The sequence below is a fragment of the Salvelinus sp. IW2-2015 genome, unplaced genomic scaffold (genome assembly GCF_002910315.2).
Source record: "Salvelinus sp. IW2-2015 unplaced genomic scaffold, ASM291031v2 Un_scaffold1627, whole genome shotgun sequence".
NCBI lineage: Eukaryota > Metazoa > Chordata > Actinopteri > Salmoniformes > Salmonidae > Salvelinus > Salvelinus sp. IW2-2015.
The window spans coordinates 305,852-329,066 of NW_019943045.1; the positions used below are offsets into that span (position 1 = coordinate 305,852).

Genomic DNA, 23,215 nt, shown 5'->3' on the forward strand with positions numbered 1-23,215 from the left:
CCGCTCTCCTTGAAGTTCTTGATGATCCGATATATGGTTGATTTAGGTGCAATCTTACTGGCAGAAATATCCTTGCCTGTGAAGCCCTTTTTTGTGCAAAGCAATGATGACTGCACGTGTTTCCTTGCAGGTAACCATGACTGACAGAGGAAGAACAATGATTCCAAGCACCACCCTCCTTTTGAAGCTTCCAGACTGTTATTCGAACTCAATCAGCATGGCAGAGTGATCTCCAGCCCTGTCCTCGTCAACACACTCACACCTGTGTTAACGAGAGAATCACTGACATGATGTCAGCTGGTCCTTTTGTGGCAGGGCTGAAATGCAGTGGAAATGTTTTTGGGGGATTCAGTTAATTTGCATGGCAAAGAGGGACTTGGAAATTAATTGCAATTCATCTGATCACTCTTCGTAACATTCTGGAGTATATGCAAATTGCCATCATACAACCTGAGGCAGCAGACTTTGTGAAAATTAATAATTGTGTCATTCTCAAAACTTTTGGCACGACTGTACAGTTGAAGTCAGAAGTTTACATACACTTAGGTTGGAGTCATTAAAACTCGTTTGTCAACCACTCCACAAATTTTTGTTAACAAAATATAGTTTTGGCAAGTCGGTTAGGACATCTACTTTGTGCATGACACAAGTAATTATCCAACAATTGTTTACAGACAGATTATTTCACTTATAATTCACTGTATCACAATTCCAGTGGGTCAGAAGTTTACATACACTAACATGACTGTGCCTTTTAAACAGCTGGAAATTTCCAGAAAATTATATCATGGTTTAGAAGCTTCTGATAGGCTAACTGACATCATTTGAGTCAATTGGAGGTGTACCTGTAGATGTATTTCAAGGCCTACCTTCAAACTCAGTGCCTCTTTGCTTGACATCATGGGAAAATCAAAGAAATCAGCCAAGACCTCAGAAAAACAATTGTAGACCTCCACAAGTCTGTTTCATCCTTGGGAGAAATTTCCAAACGCCTGAAGGTACCACGTTCATCTGTACAAACAACAGTACGCAAGTTATAAACATGGCCCACGCAGCCGTCATACCGCTCAGGAAAGAGACGCGTTCTGTCTCCTAGAGATGAACGTACTTTGGTGCGAAAAGTGCAAATCAATCCCAGAACAACAGAAAAGGACTTGTGAAAATGCTGGAGGAAACAGGTACAAAAGTATCTATATCCACAGTAAAACGAGTCCTATATCAACATAAACCTGAAAGGCCGCTCAGCAAGGAAGAGCCACTGCTCCAAAACCGGCATAAAAAAGCCAGACTACGGTTTGCAACTGCACATGGGACAAAGATCGTACTTTTTGGAGAAATGTCCTCTGGTCTGATGAACAAAAATAGAACTGTTTGGCCATAATGACCATGTTATGTTTGGAGGAAAAAGGGGGAGGCTTGCAACCCGAAGGACAACCATCCCAACCGTGAAGCACGGGGGTGGCAGCATCATGTTGTGGGGGTGTTTTGCTGCAGGAGGGGCTGGTGCACATCACAAAATAGATGGCATCATGAGGGAGGAAAATTATGTGTATATATTGAAGCAACATCTCAAGACATCAGTCAGGAAGTTAAAGCTTGGTCGCAAATGGGTCTTCCAAATGGACAATGACCCCAAGCATACTTCCAAAGTTGTGGCATAATGGCTTAAGGACAACAAAGTCAAGGTATTAGAGTGGCAATCACAAAGCCCTTACCTCAGTCCAATAGAACATTTGTGATCAGAACTGAAAAAGCGTGTGCGAGCAAGGAGGCCTACAAACCTTACAAACCTGACTCAGTTACACCAGCTCTGTCAGGAGGAATGGGCCATAATTCACCCAACTTACTGTGGGAAGCTTGTGGAAGGCTACCCGAAACATTTGACCCAAGTTAAACAATTTAAAGGCAATGCTACCAAATACTAATTGAGTGTATGTAAACTTCTGACCCACTGGGAATGTGATGAAAGAGATAAAATCTGAAATAAATCATTCTCTCTACTATTATTCTGACATTTAACATTCTTAAAATAAAGTGGTGATCCTAACTGACCTAAGACAGGGAATTTTTACTCGGATTAAATGTCAGGAATTGGGAAAAACTGAGTTTAAATGTATCTGGCTAAGGTGTATGTAAACTTACGACTTCAACTGTATGTGACCAATAAAATCAGATTTGATTTGAAGTCAAACGGTCTCTGTCACTCACTTCGAATGCTGAACATCCAAGAGAACTTTGTCTAACTACTTTTTACAAGTTCACTACTTCTACATGTGCCCTATGGCCCTGGTCAAAAGTAGTGCACAACCTCCAGTTCAAGCAGTAGCAGTAAAGAGTGGACTTGGCGCTAATTCGCCGCTGCAGAGTTCAACGGGAAGCAATGGAATGTGATAATGGAGGGGAAGCAGGCCGTTATCACTTCTATTGAAGTGTGTCTCCGTGCCATGGCAAGCTGTGCAGGCTGTGCAGGGCCTGGGGTGAAACGTTCAGAGCACTGCACAGAGAAATATAATGAATAGAGTTAGGACTTCTAACACTTGAATACTGTCTCCGACAGAGGTCTCAGCAGAGCCTGGGGTGTACTTGGGGAACTGAAATGTTCAGAACGTTGCAGAAGAATACAGATAGAAATATAATGAATAGAACAGACAGTTATCACTTCAAGTGAAGGGTGTCTTCTCTCTGTGGCTGGCCATATAGGGCCTGGAGTGAAACGTCTTACTGCACATAGAAAAATATAGAGATTGCATATAGAAATGTAACACATAGAGCAGCAGACTCAAACACATTTATATCTGAACAGCCTGTAATGTTGCACCCTTGAACTTTCCAAGCCAGGGCCTGGGGTGAAACATTCAGAATGTTGCAGATAGAAATATAATGACCAGACCAGAAGATATCATTCCCTATAATTGTAGGCATACATGACAGACAAGACGGTGAGACTCATATACAGTGAGTATTCAGACCCCTTGACTTTTTCCACATTTTGTTACATTACAGCCTTATTTTTAAATTAATTATATAAAAACATTTCCTCAGCAATCTACACACAATACCCCATAATGATGAAGCGAAAACAGGTTTTTAGAAATGTTTACCAATATATAAAAATATTTCTAAAACAGATATACCTTATTTACATATAGTACCAGTCAAAAGTTTGGACACACCTACTCATTCCAGGGTTTTTCTTTATTTTTACTAATTTCCACATTGTAGAATACTATTGAAGGCATCAAAAATATGAAATAACACATATGGAACCATGTATTAACCCCCACAAAAAATTACAAATCAAAATATATTTTATATTTGAGATTCTTTAAAGTAGCCACCCTTTTACTTGATAACAGCTCCGCACACGCATGGCATTCTCACAACCAGTTTCATGAGGTAGTAACCTGGAATGCATTTCGACTAACAGCTGTGCCTTGTTAAATGTTCATTTGTGGAATTTCTTTCCTTCTTAATGCATTTGAGCCAATCAGATGTATTGTGACATGGTAGGGGTGGTATACAGAAGATAGCCCTATTTGGTAAAATACCAAGTCCGTATTATGTTTTTATTTTTTTAACTGCTCAAAGAAGCAAAGAGAAATGACAGTCAATCATTACTTTAAGACATGAAGGTCAATCAATCAGGACAATGTCAAAAACTTTGAGTTTCTTCAAGTGCAGTCAGAAAAACCATTAAGCGCTATGATGAAACTGTCTCTCATGCGAGATGAAAGGAAGACCCAGCGTTACCTCTGCTGCAGATGATAAGTTCATTAGAGTTACCAACCTCAGAAATTGCAGCCCAAATAAATGCTTCACAGAGTTCAAGTAACAGACACATCTCAACATCAACTGTTCAGAGGAGACTGCGTGAATCAGGCCTTCATGGTCGAAGGACACCAATAAGAAGAAGAGAGTTGCTTCTGCCAAGAAACACGAGCAATGGACATTTGACCGGTGGAAATCTGTCCTTAAGTCTGAGTCCAAATTTGAGAATTTTTATTCCAACTGCCGTGTCTTTGTGAGACGCAGAGTAGGTGAACGGATGATCTCTGCATGTGTTGTTCCCTCTGTGAAGCATGGAGGAGGAGGTGTGATGGTGTGGGGGTGCTTTGCTGGTGACACTGTCTGTGATTTATTTAGAATTCAAGGCACACTTAACCAGCATGGCTACCACAGCATTCTACAGCGATACGCCATCCCATCTGGTTTGTGCTTAGTGGAACTATCATTTGTTTTTCAACAGGACAATGACCCAACACACCTCCAGGTTGTGTAAGGGCTATTTGACCAAGAAGGAGAGTGATGCATCAGATGACCTGGCCTCCACAATCACCCAACCAACCCAATTGAGATGGTTTGGGATGATTTGGACCGCAGAGTGAAAGAAAAGCAGCCAACAGGTGCTCAGCATATGTGGGAACTCCTTCAAGACTGTTGGAAAAGCATTCCAAGTGAAGCTGGTTGAGAGAATGCCATGAATGTGCAAAGCTGTCATCAAAGCAAAGGGTGGCTACTTTGAAGAATCTCAAAACTAAAATATATTTTGATTTGTTTAACACTTTTTTGGTTACTACATGATTCCATATGTGTTATTTCATAGTTTTGATGCCTTACAATGTAGAACATAGTAAAAATAAAGAAAAACACTTGAATGAGTACGTGTGTCCAAACTTTTGACTGGTACTGCAAGTATTTGTAACCCTTTTCTATGCGACTCGAAATTGAGCTCAGGTGCATCCTGTTTCCATTGATCATCCTTGAGCTGTTTCCACAACTTGATTGGAGTCCACCTGTGGTAAATTCAATTGATTGGACATGATTTGGAAAGGCTCACACACCTGTCTATATAAGGTCCCACAGTTGACAATGCATGTCAAAGCAAAAACCAAGCTATTAGGTCGAAGGAATAGTCCTTTGAGCGACAGGATTGTGTCGAGGCACAGATCCGGGGAAGGGTACCATAACAATTCTGCAGCATTGAAGGTCCCCAAGACCACAGTGGCCTCCACCATTCTTAAATGGAAATAGTTTGGAACCACCAAGACTCTTCCTAGAGCTGGCCGCCCGGCCAAACTGAACAATCAGGGGAGAAGGGCCTTGGTCAAGGAGGTAACCAAGAACTTGACGGTCACTCTGATCGAGCTCTAGAGTTCCTCTGTGGAGATGGGAGAACCTTCCAGAAGGACAACCATCTCTGCAGCACTCCACCAATCAGACCTTTATGGTAGAGGCTAGATGGAAGCCACTCCTCAGTAAAAGGAAAATGATAGCCCGCTTGGAGCTTGCCCAAAGGCACCAAAAGACTCTCAGACCATGGGAAACAAGATTCTCTGGTCTGATGAAACCCAGATTGAACTCATTGGCCTGAATGACAAGCGTCACGTCTGGAGGAAACCTGGCACCATCCCTAAGGTTAAGCATGGTGGTGGCAGCATTATGCTGTGGGGACATTTTTCAGCGCAATGGACTGGGATACTCGTCAGGATCAAGGGAAAGATGAACGAAGCAAAATACAGAGAGATCCTTGATAAAAACCTGCTCCAGAACTCTCAGGACCTCAGAATGGGGTGAAGGTTCACCTTCCAACAGAACTATTTGAGAATATTCCCAATGTCAAACCACCTAGAGAACGTTCCTAGAACATTACCAAAATGTTAATGAAATGTAACCATTTTTGAACTTTTGGTAACATTCTGTTGAACTAATGAAATACCAAGAAAATATAGTTTCTGTCAAATTCCTTAAATGTGCTGAGAATGTTCCAAAGCCAAGCAACTATCCTGCACCATTCCCAGAAAGTTGTGGGAAGGATGCATGAAGAATAACCATAGGACAACCACAATCTCACCAAGCACTAAGAAACATATGGTTCTTAGAACATTATGTGCTAACTGGGCAATTTTCTACACTGAGGCTCCTGTTCTATTCAATATATTTCTATCTGGATATTCAGCAACGTTTGCACCATGATGAACAGGCCCTTGTTGTACTGAGAGTATTGCAGAGTTGAGGATGCATTTTAGTGCGAATGAGATGGACAGCAAGGCTATCCCTGTTCTATACAATACATTTCTAACTGGATATTCTGCAACGTTTGCACCATGATGAACAGGCCCTTGTTGTACTGAGAGTATTGCAGAGTTGAGGATGCATTTCAGTGCGAATGAGATGGACAGCAAGGCTATCCAAAAGGTTATCTTCAATAGGATGCATTTCAATCATTGGGGGAACTGACCACGGCTCTTATTTCCTACTGCTGCTGTTCAGTAATTGTATACTGCTGCTGTCAGCAATGTGTACCCAGCCACATGCAAGTATGCACTCACTGCTGCACACATGAACAAGAAGGATTCACTCTACTAAAACAAACAACTGGAACACGAGACTGTCTTACGTTGCACCAACTAAACTGTGAAAAACTAAGAAACCCGCACACTGCTCTTGATAGTATCACTGCTCTTTATTAAGCTTCATGTATCGGCCTCAAGACCATCCACAGAGCTTTTGTGAGTGTTTTATAATATGCACCCTTACACGTAGACATTGCACCACCCACATCCGTTCAATGCGACGAAAGGGATTGGAGTCGAGGGAAAATAAGCAAGTGTTACCAAATATAACAATGTGCATTTCATAAGTATTCTAATAAAGTGTGTACATAAAATGCATTAAAAATGTCTATAAAACCACAATGAGGACGTCCGACCTATCAAGTAAGTTTTCATAATCATTGGGTATAGTGCAAGAAAAAACGTCTGAAAAAAACGTCTGATTAATCTGAAGTGGTGGTTTTAACTCATGTTCACATTTACAACACAACATGCATGCACCTGCAACAAAGTTAGCTCAGTGCCTTTGGAATTTTGAACCAACTAAACTGTCCCTTAGTGGTAGAGCGTGCTCACCCCCTGGACGTTGTGTGTTGAAGTTTGTATGGTTCTCATACGTTTCTTAAACACAAACAATTAGTTATTCTTCAGATTGCTTGGCCTGGCTATAGCAATAAGTAAGATTGTCTAACTAGACCGAAATGACAAAGGCTAACAAGTCTGGTTGGGGTTTGCGACCATGTCCCAATGAATTAAAAGAAGCTAAKGTTTTTTGTCCAGTATGTCTCGGCTCTGTGCATGATCAGGCTGCTCTCGCTCATATCAGTTAATGTGCGAGGCTCGGGGACCGTGGGCACTGTTCCCCTGCTAGTCCGTGGCGCAGGTTCTATTGACTATCGGGTAGCATTATCTAGGGAGCTTGGTGTTTCCGATAGTAACTTCCTCTCCCAGTTGCCCGTACCTCGGCGAGTTTGAGTAGGACGCGGAGATGCATTTGGACTTTGGTTGGGTTGAATGTCTCCCGGCTCCTGTGCTCTCTGTCGCTGGTTACGGGAGGCTACTCAAAGAGCGAGAGCGACCAGGTTCTGTGGGTATCCCCCCACCGCCTGTGCTTGCCTCTTCCCAGAAGGGTCCGGGTCCCACCTCAGTGATCTGGTCCTACATAGACTTTTGAGACCAAGCGCTGCATAGCATGCTAGCCAGTTTGGCTAACTCTCAGAGTTGAGCTAGCAACTGCTAGCTATTCTGGCTTCCTAACGGTGGAATTGCTGGGGTAGCTCTCTTGTTTAGTATACGTATCTAGCGTTACGTTGCTTGGGGGCCCCCCAGATAGCATATGAACACAATGGCAAAATTGCAGGAAATTGTATTTTATTTTATTTATTTCACCTTTATTTAACCAGGTAGGCTAGTTGAGAACAATTTCTCATTTACAACTGCGACCTGGCCAAGAATAAAGCAAAGCAGATCGACACATACAACAACACACAGTTACACATGGAATAAACAAACATACAGTCAATAATACAGTAAAAAAAAATCTATATACAGTGTGTGCAAATGAGGGAAGATAAGGGAGATAAGGCAATAAATAGGCCATGGTAGCAAAGTAATTACAATATACCAATTAAACACTGGAGTGATTGATGTGCAGAAGATGAATTTGCAAGTAGAGATACTGGGGTGCAAAGGAGCAAGATAAATAAATAAATACAGTATGGGGTAGTTGGATGGGCTATATTATAGATGGGCTATGTACAGGTGCAGTGATCTGTGAGCTGCTCTGACAGCTGGTGCTTAAAGCTAGTGAGGGAGATATGAGTCTCCAGCTTCAGTGATTTTTGCAGTTCGTTCCAGTCATTGGCAGCAGAGAACTGGAAGGAAAAGCGGCCAAAAGAGGAATTGGCTTTGGGGGTGACTAGTGAGATATACCTGCTGGAGCGTGTGCTACAGGTGGGTGCTGCTATGGTGACCAGTGAGCTGAGATAAGGCGGGGCTTTACCTAGCAGAGAATTGCAGATGACCCGGAGCCAGTGGGTTAGGCGACGAGTATGAAGCGAGGGCCAGCCAACGAGAGCATACAGGTCGCAATGGTGGGTAGTATATGGGGCTTTGGTGACAAAACGGATGGCACTGTGATAGACTGTATCCAATTTGTTGAGTAGAGTGTTGGAGGCTATTTTGTAAATGACATCGCCGAAGTCGAGGATCGGTAGGATGGTTAGTTTTACGAGGGTATGTTTGGCAGCATGAGTGAAGGATGCTTTGTTGCGAAATAGGAAGACGATTCCAGATTTAATTTTGGATTGGAGATGCTTAATGTGAGACTGGAAGGAGAGTTTACAGTCTAACCAGACACCTAGGTATTTGTAGTTGTTCACATATTCTAAGTCAGAACCGTCCAGAGTAGTGATGCTGGACGGGCGGGCAGGTGCGGGCAGCAATCGGTTGAAGAGCATGCATTTAGTTTTACTTGCATTTAAGAGCAGTTGGAGGCAACGGAAAAATAGTTGTATGGCATCGAAGCACGTCTGGAGGTTAGTTAATACAGTGTCCAAAGAAGGGCCAGAAGTATACAGAATGGTGTCGTCTGCGTAGAGGTGGATCAGAGAGTCACCAGCAGCAAGAGCGACATCATTGATGTATACATAGAAGAGAGTCAGCCCGAGAATTGAAACCTGTGGCACCCCCATAGAGACTGGCAGAGGTCCGGACAACATGCCCTCCGATTTGAAACACTGAACTCTGTCTGAGAAGTAGTTGGTGAACCAGGCGAGGCAGTTATTTGAGAAACCAAGGCTGTTTAGTCTGCCGATAAGAATGTGGTGATTGACAGAGTCGAAAGCCTTAGCCAGGTCGATGAATACGGCTGCACAGTAATGTCTCTTATTGATGGCGATTATGATATCGTTTAGGACCTTGAGCGTGGCTGAGGTGCACCCATGACCAGAAATTAGCTTTAACTGTCAACTTTTGGAACAAAAAACGGTCCAACTCCTCCTCTTTCTCCATTTTCAAACAGAAATGCGGTGTGCCTTTGGTGGTTCATTGATGTGTCATTCTAGTCATACGCCCGGACCGCCTTGGCTAGGTTGTTAGCTAAGCTAGCCACTTGTAGCTAGCCAGTAACTCCTCCAGTATGTGTTGACGTCATTTCACAGGATTTGTTTTTGAATGGAAGCTGTAGAGATCAGTAACGAATATCTTGTTCATCCATTTTTGGGGTTAAGCATTAAATGACCTATGATGGTGCATTGATCAGTTATACCGTTTAAAGCCATTCATTTAGCATTTTTTCCCAAAGTCGACCTTTGAAGAAACTGTCCAGTGTTTCCAGATTTCTATTAAATAGATTTCTATGAATATTTCCTTTCAAATGTTTTTAATTAATTATGTTAAAAAGCAGCTTTTCCGTGTTGGAATGGTGTGGATGTTCCCCAACAACAGAATGGTGTGGGCGTATACCGGGTCATTAAAAAAATTAATGCGAGTAGACTGATTGGCCATCCTCTATGAGGAAAAAGGCAGGATTTTTTAAATGGTCTGTTTGAGATAGTTTGAGGGGTTTTTTACATGTTTTTTCTCCAATTTATTCTTTAGTCACAAATACAAGCATAGGATGAGTCAGAGTTAATAGAATATGAGATTTTCACTGGACAGTTACAACGGCAACATTTTCTCTCAGCCTCGTGGCAAAATGTGTAGAGTAGCAGAAAATTTGCTTCAAAACTGAGGGGAAAAAATCCTCCTCATGAAAAATGTGAAGAATAGCATGAGATGAGCTATAAAACAACAACAAAAATTATCTCAGCCCCATGGTACAATGTGTAGAATTGCAGGAAATTGGTCTTAAAACTGCAAAAAAAATCTCAAACTCATGAGAAAATGTGTAGCATAGCATCATAAAACTGCAAATGTTTCTCTCTGCCCCATGGCAAAATGTGTTGAAATGTTTTCCCTAAAAAAAAAAATATTTACATATATTGTGGGGGGGGGGGGGCTTCCACATATCCTTCCACTTACCTTACACTGTGTTTTCAAAATACCCCCCAGAGAGTCATAATTCATTTTAAACTGTGTATAAATGCAGGAAGTGCGTTTTAAAATGTAGGGAAAAAAGGGGGGGACTCATCTACTGTTCGTCCGACCCCAATATCTACACCATAATTTCTCTCTTGATCTAAACGGACCGTACTACTTTCAAGAGGCTAGCTAGCCTAGATTAGACTAGAAGCCTCAACATGGCTAACGTCGGCTAGCATACACAACTTCCGTCAAATTAAGCTTACTAGCTTTCCCCTGGCATTATGGCAATCCCATTCCTATTTCCAATTCCTAGAGTTGAAGGGAGAAAGCATCCTGCGGGCACCTCCGATGAGGAAGCAGCCTCCGAGCACTTGGCTCGGGTAACCCCCAGAGCGAGGGGCCTTAGTGCGGGTCTGAGCGACCGGTGCGCCACCCGCCACAAAAGCATTACTGTGACGTCAGTGCCCCCACGTTTGGTCAGCCATTGCCAGACCCCCCTGTGTCCATAAGGGCCCGGGGTTCATCCAGGCTATACAGTCTCATGGAAGCTAGGGCTGTGACGGTAATTGAATAACCGTGTAACTGACGGTTATGGATGAAGACCGTCATGAAATTAAAATAACCGTCAAAACCGTTTAAATAGGGCTACATTAATTGTAGGATTTAAAAAATGTTTTATTACCTTTATTTTCATATAGATAAACTTGACCTAATAGCAGGATTGTTTACTAATGATTATAAGCCATTGTTTTGCTAACTTTGTCTGTATATTAAAGTACTTTCTACTTTCCAACTGTCCTTTGTTGCTATAGCAACTAATCCGCTCATAGCCGCGGGAAGTAGTTTGAGGGTGGAGTTGCTGCAACAACAAAAAAATTATTCCTGATTTTTCAGGGGGTGCTACAGCACCCTCAGCACCCCTACTTCCCACAACTATGAATCCGCTAGATGTCCGGGAGTGTAGAGAGCTATAGGCCATGGCACTTCAGTAAAACAAATCTTTGATGTGTGGACTTTCTTTTATACAATGCGGGTTTTCATTGCTTGCTAGTAAATCAATAAATTGGTCTTCTTTTAAAAAAGGTTGGATATGTCATTAATTATTCAACAGCAGTCGACAAGGTTGTTTTGGCTCTGAGGCCTATAATGTACTAATGTTGTATCAATGGACAATGTGCCAATCTTCTCCAACCTGGCATGTATCATTTTATATGGAATCTTTTCTTAATTCATAGACTCGCCCTCCTATACCCGCAAAATAGAATAGTAGCCTAGGCTATACAGTGTCGGCTTTGCACTTTTATGAATACCCATGTGGTAGCCTACCGTTTGTAAATACAGTAATTTACCATTCTCATTCGGAGTGGAAACATTGTTTGCAGAGTTCACAACCTGCTACGCTTGTGAGAAACAAGTTTTGGTTTATCTCATGCCATGTGTCTGATTTCTCTGTCCTGTTAATGTTTACGGAGCACTCGTGCCTGAGAACGCATAGAAGTACCTGGCCTGTTTCTCGCAAATGTCAAATGTAAGAAAGTGCCCAGCTCTCAGTCATTTTTTCTTCACCTCACACAGTAAGTCAATTCAATTCAAAAGATAATACACTGGGAAAAAATATAAATGCAACATGCAACAATTTCTACGATTGTACTGAGTTACAATTCATATAAGGATATCAGTCAACTGAAATGAATTCATTAGGCTCTAATCTATAGATTTCACATGGGAAGTTAATTTTGGGAACTTTGCTTAAATTCATCAAAAAAGTTAGCTTATAAGAGTGGACCTTTTTTGTGGGATACACATCAGGCAATTCTAGGTCTTGTGGTATATTTCAGTTAAACTATCCCAAATTCAATGGAATTGCAACCCTCTGCATGCACAGTACATTCTTCCATCACATGTGCAGTGCACTCTTCCATCACATGTACAGCTGATTCTCAAGATCTTGCACACTAATGAGATGCTATTGAGCCAACACTACTACAGTGTGGTAAGTTTTAATTACAATACTGGGTTGGGTGAAGATATTTTATATGACATACATTATTTTTTGTTCACTAGTAAATACACTGCTCAAAAAAATAAAGGGAACACTTAAACAACACAATGTAACTCCAAGTCAATCACACTTCTGTGAAATCAAACTGTCCACTTAGGAAGCAACACTGATTGACAATAAATTTCACATGCTGTTGTGCAAATGGAATAGACAACAGGTGGAAATTATAGGCAATTAGCAAGACACCCCCAATAAAGGAGTGGTTCTGCAGGTGGTGACCACAGACCACTTCTCAGTTCCTATGCTTCCTGGCTGATGTTTTGGTCACTTTTGAATGCTGGCGGTGCTTTCACTCTAGTGGTAGCATGAGACGGAGTCTACAACCCACACAAGTGGCTCAGGTAATGCAGCTCATCCAGGATGGCACATCAATGCGAGCTGTGGCAAGAAGGTTTGCTGTGTCTGTCAGCGTAGTGTCCAGAGCATGGAGGCGCTACCAGGAGACAGGCCAGTACATCAGGAGACGTGGAGGAGGCCGTAGGAGGTCAACAACCCAGCAGCAGGACCGCTACCTCCGCCTTTGTGCAAGGAGGAGCACTGCCAGAGCCCTGCAAAATGACCTCCAGCAGGCCACAAATGTGCATGTGTCAGCATATGGTCTCACAAGGGGTCTGAGGATCTCATCTCGGTACCTAATGGCAGTCAGGCTACCTCTGGCGAGCACATGGAGGTATAAAATACATAAAAAAGCGTGAAGACTTCTGCCTGAAGCCCAGCGTACATGTTGGACCCCAAGAATGCTGGCATTACTACCGTGTCTCGCCACCTAGGCCTGGATGAGGGCAAGGTTCTTGGCAGTCTGGCAAAGTACACTTCCAAGCAAGGGCTTTGGGATGGAGATGCAATATGGCAATCGTGCCAACATATCTCATTAGCCACCTGGTGGATCTGAGGCTCTTTCCCCTGTTGCCTCCATCATCCTCCAAATCGCACCAACATCAGCTCCCTCAGAGTGTAACTGGACCTTGTTTGGGAATACACACACACCAAAGCACGCAACAGGCTGACCTGGGTTGAAAAAGTGGTCGCCATCGGGGCAAATTTGAGGCTTTTTGAGCCTGACAACGAGCCATCCTCGACGAACCGGCGGAGGCGTGGGAGCCCGACGAGCCGCATGAGGCGTGGGAGCCCGACGAGCCGGCTAAAGTGTGGGAGCGTCGACGAGTCGGATGAGGCATGACATGGGATGAGAGCCTGATGAGCCGGCTGAGGTGTGGGAGCCCGACAAGCCGGSTGAGGCATGAAGTGGGATGGGAGCCAGCCGAGCCAACCGAGGCAAGAAAACCTCTCGAGCAAGCTAAGGCATGGAAGCCCTGACGAGCCAGCTGAGGCACCCCTGAGGGTGGGTGTAACGTACGATGACAGCTCAATTCGGGAGGGAATGGACAGTGGCTGCATATCAATTACCTGGAGCTCCTAACCGTGTAGCTGGCGCTGGGGCGCTTCCTCCCGCCTTTGTCAGGCCGGCTTGTGCTGGTCAGAACTAGCAATACTTATGGCGGTGGTGGCAAATATCAACAGACGGTGAGGGACTCAGTCTCTCTCCCTCCTAAGGATATTCTATCCAGGTGGGGCCCTAGAGCATTGGGCCAGTAACCGGAATTTTGCTGGTTTGAATATCCGAGCCGACTATGTGAACATCTGTCGATGTGCCCTTGAGCAAGGCACTTAACTCTAATTTGATCCAGGGGCACCGTACTACTATGGCTGAACCCTGGGTGGTCTCACAGATATGGGAAATGTTAGGTAGGGCCGAAGTAGATCATTACGGATCGCAAGGAAGCGTGCTTTGTCATCTGTTTCTCTCGATGAGGGACTTGAGTACTTKAATGGGAAATGACACACTGAGCACCCACGTGAAGAGGGTACGCCTGGAGGGATTGTTGTTAATTCTTGTGGCTCCCCATTGGCCAAAGCAACCTCGTTTCACAGAGATCATTCACCTTTTAAGAGGACACCAGTGGCAACTCCAGTTGCGCAGGGATTTGTTGTCCCAGGCGCAAGGGCAGGTTTGGCAGGCAATGGGATTTGGTTCCTATGGGCCTGGCCCCTGAGAGGGCCAATCTGATGGCTAGAGGGTTACCTCCGTATAGAATAACTATCTTCAAAGTAAAGACTCGGGACGTTGGGTTGTGAAATGAAAGCTTATTTTAGTAATAATACTTGTTCATGTTACATTTAACAACTTTAGATTCTACAAAACAATAAAACAAAGTTGCTAGCGAAAGTCAGGATAATCACTTGTCACCTTTTTTTTCTACTACCTGTTGCAAGGCATTCTGGTACCTGCAGTCAATAGTGTAATCCAATACCAACCAATACAACAGAAATATGTATGTAGTTCTCTCAATCTCCATCACACAAATTCTAATACAATTACATATGTAATTAACTGTAAAGAAAATATCTTTAGACACAGCTCAATTAATTAACTGTAAACATTAACTCTGTAACCCATTACAAGTTAAAACACTCCGAACGTTATTGCTACTATTCAGTCTGCAAGGGCGGGGGGCTGTAGGCGTATAAAGTGGCAAGCGTTTGAGCTCTGGTGCCAAGATAAAGGGCTGGTTCCTTGTCAGTGCTTATGTTCCTACAGGAACATGGGGCATTTCATTTGCGAGAGTGCGACAGCCCATAGTATGTTGTACCTCGTTTCCCTCCTTCAGAGAACTGTAGTTATAGTCATAACGTTACGGTCTGAGTTACTAGAAGGAAAGCATCTTAGTATACAGGTTTTCGCTAAGAGCGAGACTATTTAAAACTTCTTATGGCTGAGATCCCGTTAACGGGATCGACTTGACAACAGCCAGTGAAAGTGCAGGGCGCCAAATTCAAAACAACAGAAATCTCATAATTAAAATTCCTCAAACATACAAGTATTTTACACCATTTTAAAGATAAACTTGTTGTTAATCCCACCACAATGTCCGATTTCAAAAAGGCTTTACGACGAAAGCACACCAAACGATTATGTAAGGTCAGTACCTAGTCACAGAAAAACACAGCCATTTTTCCAGCCAAAGAGAGGAGTCACAAAAAGCAGAAATAGAGATAAAATTAATCACTAACCTTTGATGGTCTTCATCAGATGACACTCATAGGACTTCATGTTACACAATACATGTATGTTTTATTCGATAAAGTTCATATTTATATCCAAAAATATAGAGAGCCACATCAATTTACAGAAATACTCATAATAAACATTGATAAAAGATACAAGTATTACACATGGAACTTTAGATGAACTTCTCCTTAATGCAACCGCTGTGTCAGATTTCAAAAAAACTTTACGGAAAAAGCACACCATGCTATAATCTGAGTACAACGCTCAGAGACCAAAACAAGCCATACAGATATCCGCCATGTTGTGGAGTCAACAGAAGTCAGAAATAGCATTATAAATATTCACTTACCTTTGATGATCTTCATCAGAATGCACTCCCAGGAATCCCAGTTCCACAATAAATGTTTGTTTTGTTCGATAACGTCCATAATTTATGTCCATATACCTCCTTTTTGTTCGCGCGTTTAGTTCCAAAATCCAAATTGATGACGCGCAGGCCAGACAAAAAGTCAAAAAATTCCATTACAGTTCGTAGAAACATGTCAAACGATGTATAGAATCAATCTTTAGGATGTTTTTAACATAAATCTTCAATAATGTTTCAACCGGAGAATTCCTTTGTCTGTAGAAATGCGATGGAACGCAGCTAACTCTCACCGGGGCGCGCCTGAGTGAGCTCGTGGCACTCTGCCAGAGCCCTGACTCAAACAGCTCCCATTCCCCCCTCCCTCACAGTAGAAGCATCAAACAAGGTTCTAAAGACTGTTGGCATCTAGTGGAAGCCTGATGAAGTGCAATATGACCCCATAGACACTGTATATTGGATAGGCAAACCTACAAACCTCAGATTTCCCACTTCCTGGTTGGATTTTTTCTCAGGTTTTTGCCTGCCATATGAGTTCTGTTATACTCACAGACATCATTCAAACAGTTTTAGAAACTTCAGAGTGTTTTCTATCCAAATCTACTGATAATATGCATATCTTAGCTTCTGGGACTGAGTAGCAGGCAGTTTACTCTTGGCACCTTATTCATCCAAGCTACTCAATACTGCCCCCAGCCATAGGAAGTTTTAAGTAAAGTAATCGAGCTATCAGAATCAAATTCATTGTTTTTTCTTGGGTAAGGCCTATTCTCAGATTTTACAGAAATCCTGGTTGGACAATTCCTGGAATCAGGAGGTTCCCGGAATCAGGAGGGAATAAGAAGACATTCCAGAAATCCTCCAATCCTCCAATTTCCAGAAAAGGTGGGAATTTTGTGAAAACTAGCATAATCTTTTCAACCCTAGAATGGATGGTAAACATGAATACATTACCTCCATTCAAAAGCATACATAGCATTAACCTATTTCCTCAAGTGACCCATTGGCATGCCAATCAGACAGGGTAGTGTAGGTAGGATTAATTTGGAGACAGTATAGTACTATAGGGTTCATTTGGAGGCATTATAGTACTATTGGGTTAATTTGGAGACGTTTGTCCTTATGATTCCTTAGGCCTATAGTGTGGATCAGAAAAGCCCTTGTTCATAACGGAGATAACAATAGAATAGAATAGACGTAGCTAAATGGAGCTAAATTAAATTGTAGGATAACAACGCATCAAGAGCCCAAAGCACATGACCAACCAATCTGATTGCGGTCCCTTAACATTGACCCTGAACTTCTCGTAGAGACAGAGCGAGTGATAGATTTAAACATGACTCGGCAGAGTTGACATTCTTGCGTGTGTGTCTATGCGTGTGTCGTCAACTCAAAATTATGAACTAGTTCACACAATCGTGTCAGCCGGAGGTGTCACTCACAGTGACTTCCTAGTTATCGTCGCTACAGTTACTGTCTTAGCCATCCTCCATTGTGTGCACTAGTGGAAGCTTAGGGGTTCAAACGGTATTTAAAATCTTTCCTGGAATGGCAACTCTGCCAGGGTTGGAGTGTCACGTTCTGACCATAGTTCTTGTGTGTTTTGCTTGTTTTGGTGTTGGTCAGGACGTGAGCTGGGTGGGCATTCTATGTTGTGTGTCTAGTTTGTCTGTTTCTATGTTTGGCCTAATATGGTTCTCAATCAGAGGCAGGTGTTTTGTGTTGTCTCTGATTGGGAATCATATATAGGTGGCTTGTTGTGTGTTGGGATTTTGTGGGTGGTTGTTTCCTGTCTCTGTGTTTTCTCTGCACCAGATAGGGCTGTTTCGGTTTGCCACGTTTGTTATTTTGTTATTTGTAAGTGTTCACAGTTTCGTCTCGTTTATTAAAAACATGTTGAACACGAGCTACGCTGCGTCTTGGTTCCTCCTCTTCAGACGAAGAGGAGGAAGGCTGCCGTTACATGGAGTTTGCACTTCGGGATTTTTGTGGACTATTCCATTGGTTCCATTTGTGTCATCAAGCTCAATCGAGCACAGATAAAGTTATTTTATCTTTCTAATACTATTCGAACCCAGATCTGGCTTAGGGAAGGAAGACCTTAGGTCCTGAGGCTGAAGATATATTTAGCTTTAAAGCCACTAATCGTTTAACTGTAGCTGGTCCTTGGCAGAGAATGGCCCCTAGGCTCTAAGCCCCAACACACCAGCTGCCCAGTGCTCTATCCCAAATGGCACCCTATTCCCTATATAGTGCACTACTTTTGACCAGGCCCCATTGAGCTCTGGTCAAAAGTAGTGCAATATATAGGGAATAGGGTSCCATTTGGGATGCACCCCAGACCTTCCACCCTTCTCCTTTCCTCCTTCCCTCCCTCACAATAAGCATCTGTGGAGGAGGAAAAGGTGCCATGTGGGTGGAGATAATGATCACTCAGATCTGTAAGGCTAATCTGAATGCCTCAAGTGTTTATTTCTTTACCCTGGTCCCCACCAGTGAACTAGTAAACTATCTGTGATTGATTGTATTTATGAGAGTCATGAGAGCTGTTGTTTGACAGGTTGTAAGACTTCAGATAGGCCCATAGGCAACCGATATGTTGGTATCTACTGAACCTTCATTACACAATTATGAATATAGAGTGCATAAGCTCGCTATAGGTTGCAAGTGTTGTCCCAGCAAATTGCCCTCCATCTGTTAGGGATGGCCAAAAGGTAACTAGAAACACTGAGATAGTGTGCAAACAAGTAGGGGTTTCATTCTCCAAATTTGCAAAAATACAAATTACTACTAGAGAAAATAAACCAAAAAGTGCTTTAAAATAGACTAAATGGATAATTGAATTTCAATAAAAAATGTCAATAATGACTGTCATATAAAGTTTCAACTTTTTAAAAAGATTTATGCCTGCCTGTTTCTGCCTGTTTCTGTCCGTCTGTCCGTCTGTCTGTCTGTGTGTGTGTGTGTGTGTGTGTGTGTGTGTGTGTGTGTGGTGTGTGTCGTGTGTGTGTGTGTGTGTGTGTGTGTGTGTGTGTGTGTGTGTGTGTGTGTGTGTGTGTGTGTGTGTGTGTGTGTGTGTGTGTGTGTGTGTGTGTGTGTGTGTACTGTAGTGTGGCTCACAGGCTGAGGAGAGTACAAGAGACAGTACAGGACAGGGTGGAAGGTTAACAGATTGTGACATTTTCAGTAGGGCAGAGAGATCGACCGAGAGAAAGAGAAAAACTGTGAGAGAGAGCTAGGGAGAGAGAGAGAGAGAGAGAGAGAGAGGGATCTAATTCATCTAATTATATTCCAAACCAGTGTTCTAGAGTTCCATCTCGAGCTGTAAACACACTTAATCACCTAATCATAAAGCCTTTGATGAGTTCAATGAGGTGTGTTAGTCTTGTCCTGGGGCAGCAGGGGTGATTTACACTAATCTAAACCATGTCTCAGCACTGAAGGGTCAGTCAGTATCCTTACTACTACAGACCAGATGTAGGCTACACTCTATTGGAAGCAGGGGAGTGGTTGTAGAGACTCTTTGACAGAGAAATGAATGTGTATCGATCTATTCAATGTCTATAAGGTGGCCAGAGAGAGTATCATGTGATAGATTAACAGCCTAGCTAGCGACTGAAGTGGTATCCCAAAGGGGACCACTACTTTTGACTATATGTTCATGTATCATCACTCAACGTTCACCCCTCCATATACCATGTCAGACAGTCTCTAGGAGTTATATTTCTATAGCTAGAGATATTTATCACTATTAGCTATAAAAAATATTTCTATGTCTATGACCATAACTAGTATCTCTATAATCCAGGCTGTATCACAACCGGCCGTGATTGGGAGTCCCATAGGGCGGCGCACAATTGGCCCAGCGTCATCCGGGTTTGGCCGGTGTAGGGAATTTGTTCTGAACTGACTTGACTAGTTAAGTAAGGTTACTTTTTTTATTTTTTTTTATTATGAAAAAGCACTGTTGAGAGCCACTGGTGGAGGCGGAGCCAGGGCCAGTCTATTGATTTGACTGTTTAGGGCGCCTCGGCTCCAAGCCCCCACCCAGTATGAACATTATATAATGTAAACCACATGATACAATGCCTCATTGAACACATCAAATGGCTGTCAGATACTTCACAAAAATATTGATGTTTTTTCTGCTGGCAAATGTCAACCAATGTCATTGCCTAAATGCATTAAATATATATATATATATATATATATATATTGCTGAAAGAGCCTACTTCAGTGTGTTTATAACTGTTTAATAAACTAGTAATAACATTAGTACTAAAATGGAGACTATTTGACGTGGTTGATAGAGTGAAATTGAATTAGGGTTATGTTCAACATAAAGAAAGTTTATCAATTGCAATAAAAATGGTTGACATTCCAATTTAGTTACACATAGGCCTACTTTACAGTGTAAAACAGCTGCTTTGTTTAAAATGGCCTAAATCAAATCAGTACTCAAGGAGGAAGGAACAAAACAATATTGTGTGCATTCTTGTCCAACGAAAATGACACGGGTGAAGACCTGAGTTGTATCGTAACCATCCTATGCTATCACGAGAAGGCTAAATGTAAACATGTCAAAATGCTTACTTAAGCAGTTTACTGAGAACCTTCACCAGGGACCACAACAACACGTATACCTAGATATACTGAGCCATAGGATCAGCCTAAACTAGATTAGCCCAACTGATTGGTCAAAACCCTGGCCATAAGCTGTCTACTGCCCAGAACGAGTTCGAAAACGGGGGATAACCCCATATAGTCCCCCGTTGTCTTGTAGCCTAGTCAGTGACCGATCGATTCACCAATGTTTATCGACTACCTGATGTGATGCGTCTGAGCCTCAAATACTATAGTTATCATTGTTAAAAACCCAATTATACAAGACTTAGTGATGTTTATATAGTTAACTAATACAACTGTATGACTTAGTTGGTATGGCAAGGGGCTTGCAACGCCAGGGTTTTGGGTTCGATTCCCACGGGGGACCAGTACGAAAATGAATCCAACAAAATACGACTGTTTAGTGCAAAGTAGCTAGCTAGCCCGCTTATGGAGAGTTAGCTGAATAATTTCTCGTGTGAACGTGATGTGTTTTCTAAAAAAAAATCTCCCAAAAATTATTATTAGCGACGTGAATTACCAGTCTGTCCATTGTGGATCCACATGGCTAGCAAGATCTGTGCAAAAGTTCATATCAATATTTTTCCAACCATAATTCATAAAGTATGCACCATTGTTATGCAGACACTTTACTCACCCGATAGGTCGTTAAGTGGAATTTTCTTGCCAATGTCTGGACGAGGATTTTCCTCGATATTGCCAACCCTTTCTATGAAATAATCTTTACTTCTTAAACTAGCTAACGGCCAGTATACCGCTAACTCATCTCAAGTCTAGCGAGTTCGTACCTAGTACTCACACTTCCAAGAACTACAAGGAACAACCGCGAATGTGTTCATAAAGTTCGCTAAACGTGTATCCTAACGTTAACATCTGAAAATCCAATAGATTTCAACCAGACAGCATATTTTCTTGTAGAGTGCACTGCTTCTGAAGTCCTCTCTCCTCAGCAGCCTACTTGCTCTAACAATCAACCCTTCCCCCACTCTCCTCCTCTTATCCCTCCCTCTCTCCCTCTATACCAGACCAGTCTGTCACTGCTGCCTGCTTCCCTTCTCTCTACTTCACAAGTAGGCTGTGACCATAGAGTGTGTTTGAGTGAGAGTGCGTGTGTGTGTGCGTGTGAAGTCATCAGTCATGCAAGCTCGCGTGCTGTATCTTTATTTGTGAGATATTTAACATTATGAAAGAGCTGGCCGAGGTCAAAAAGCTACCTTTCTCTCCTATAAAATCAAACTTTTAAAATATTTATTTAGTAGGGGCCTAAGTCAATGGAGTGATATAGTCCTTAAAGTAAAGGCTATCTGTTTAATTCAAACAATAATGGCAACTCTGGTGCTTGGCCAAAAATATTTAGGCTTAACAATTCAAAGCCTTGTAAAAACGTTTTTAAATGGATGTAGGCTAGACTAGAGAGACTCCATGCAGTCAGTCAAGAGAAGTTGGGCACAAGTCAGCATCCAAGCTCTTGTGTCATGGTCTATCTGTCCCTGTTCCTCTTCCTCCAACCCCCATCTGTTCGCCAAGCATTATATTCCGCAGAAAACAAACGCTCCATTCATACATGCTCCTCTCGCGCTGGCGCAGGAGAATGAAACCATGAGCCCCACATGAGAACAAACTTTCTGGGCCCGAATGAATGAGCAACCTGGACTCATGGGTAGACGTAACATAGTAAATGTAAACCCAAAAACACTCTAATTATGAATGTTACGTTACGTTTCGTATGTTATGTATTCATTTGTGGATGTCCATCATCGATTTCAAATAATATATTACGAATTTGCAAAATGTATGATACGTTACAAGTTACAATTTGTTGTGGGTAACATTAACTGGGTGGCTAAGGGTAACGTTAGCTAGGTGGCTAATGTTAGCTAGGCTAGGGGGTAGGGGTTAAAGCAACCTGGTTTCAGAACATCTCATATTATTCTGTATGTAAATCCGAGACACTCCATTTAGTATGATATGTTACGGCCGTATCGGCACTTCTAATTTTTTGTTAATGTAATTCATGAAAGCACCCTTTTAAATATGATCAATCAATTAAAAAACAACATGTCAGCCATTATCGGAATGATCCTTCAGTGCATGTCTGTGGTGCTGCTTGTGTGCCAGTGAGAGTGGGCCATTGCCCAAGGAGAGAGAGAGCAACATTTCAGCAGCAAGTATAAAATAATGACAGACTAACTAACTAGATCACCAATTCAAAACATAACTTGTAGCAGTTATCGCGCTAGTTAACTATAGTTAACCAATAATTAATTTTGTTGTTGCCTTTCCACTGTAGAGTCTAAATAAATTTGCACTGTTGGGAAGCTGGGATTCCCCTCTATTAAACAGTGGCCATGTAATTGCGACAACGTAAAAAAATATTCTAAGAATAGCCTAATTGACATAAGTATCAGACCCTTTGCAATGAGACTCAAAATTGAACTCAGGTGCATCCTGTTTCCATTGATCATCCTTGGGATGTTTCTACAACTTGATTGGAGGCCACCGCTGGTAGATTCAATTGATTGGACATGATTTGGTGTCACGCCCTGATCTGTTTCACCTGTCCTTGTGATTGTCTCCACCCTCTCCAGGTGTCGCTTATTTTCCCTGGTGTATTTATCCCTGTGTTTCCTGTCTCTCTGTGCCAGTTCGTCTTGTATGTTCAAGTCAAACAGCGTGTTTTTCCTGTGCGCCTGCTTTCCTATTCTCTTTTACTAGTCCTCCCGGTTTTGACCGTT

At 42.4% G+C, this 23,215-nt stretch overlaps 1 protein-coding gene across 1 annotated transcript in view; it reads right to left on the reverse strand.

Annotated features, from left to right (window-relative positions):
• The window catches only part of LOC112071510 (galactose-3-O-sulfotransferase 2-like), a 57,845-nt gene extending 36,390 nt beyond the window's left edge, over window positions 1-21,455 (reverse strand). The window contains exon 1 of the mRNA XM_024138957.2: window positions 21,118-21,455. The gene's annotated coding sequence lies outside the window, so the exon portion shown is untranslated. The remainder of the gene's footprint in view (window positions 1-21,117) is intronic.
• Between the last annotated feature and the right edge of the window lie 1,760 nt (window positions 21,456-23,215).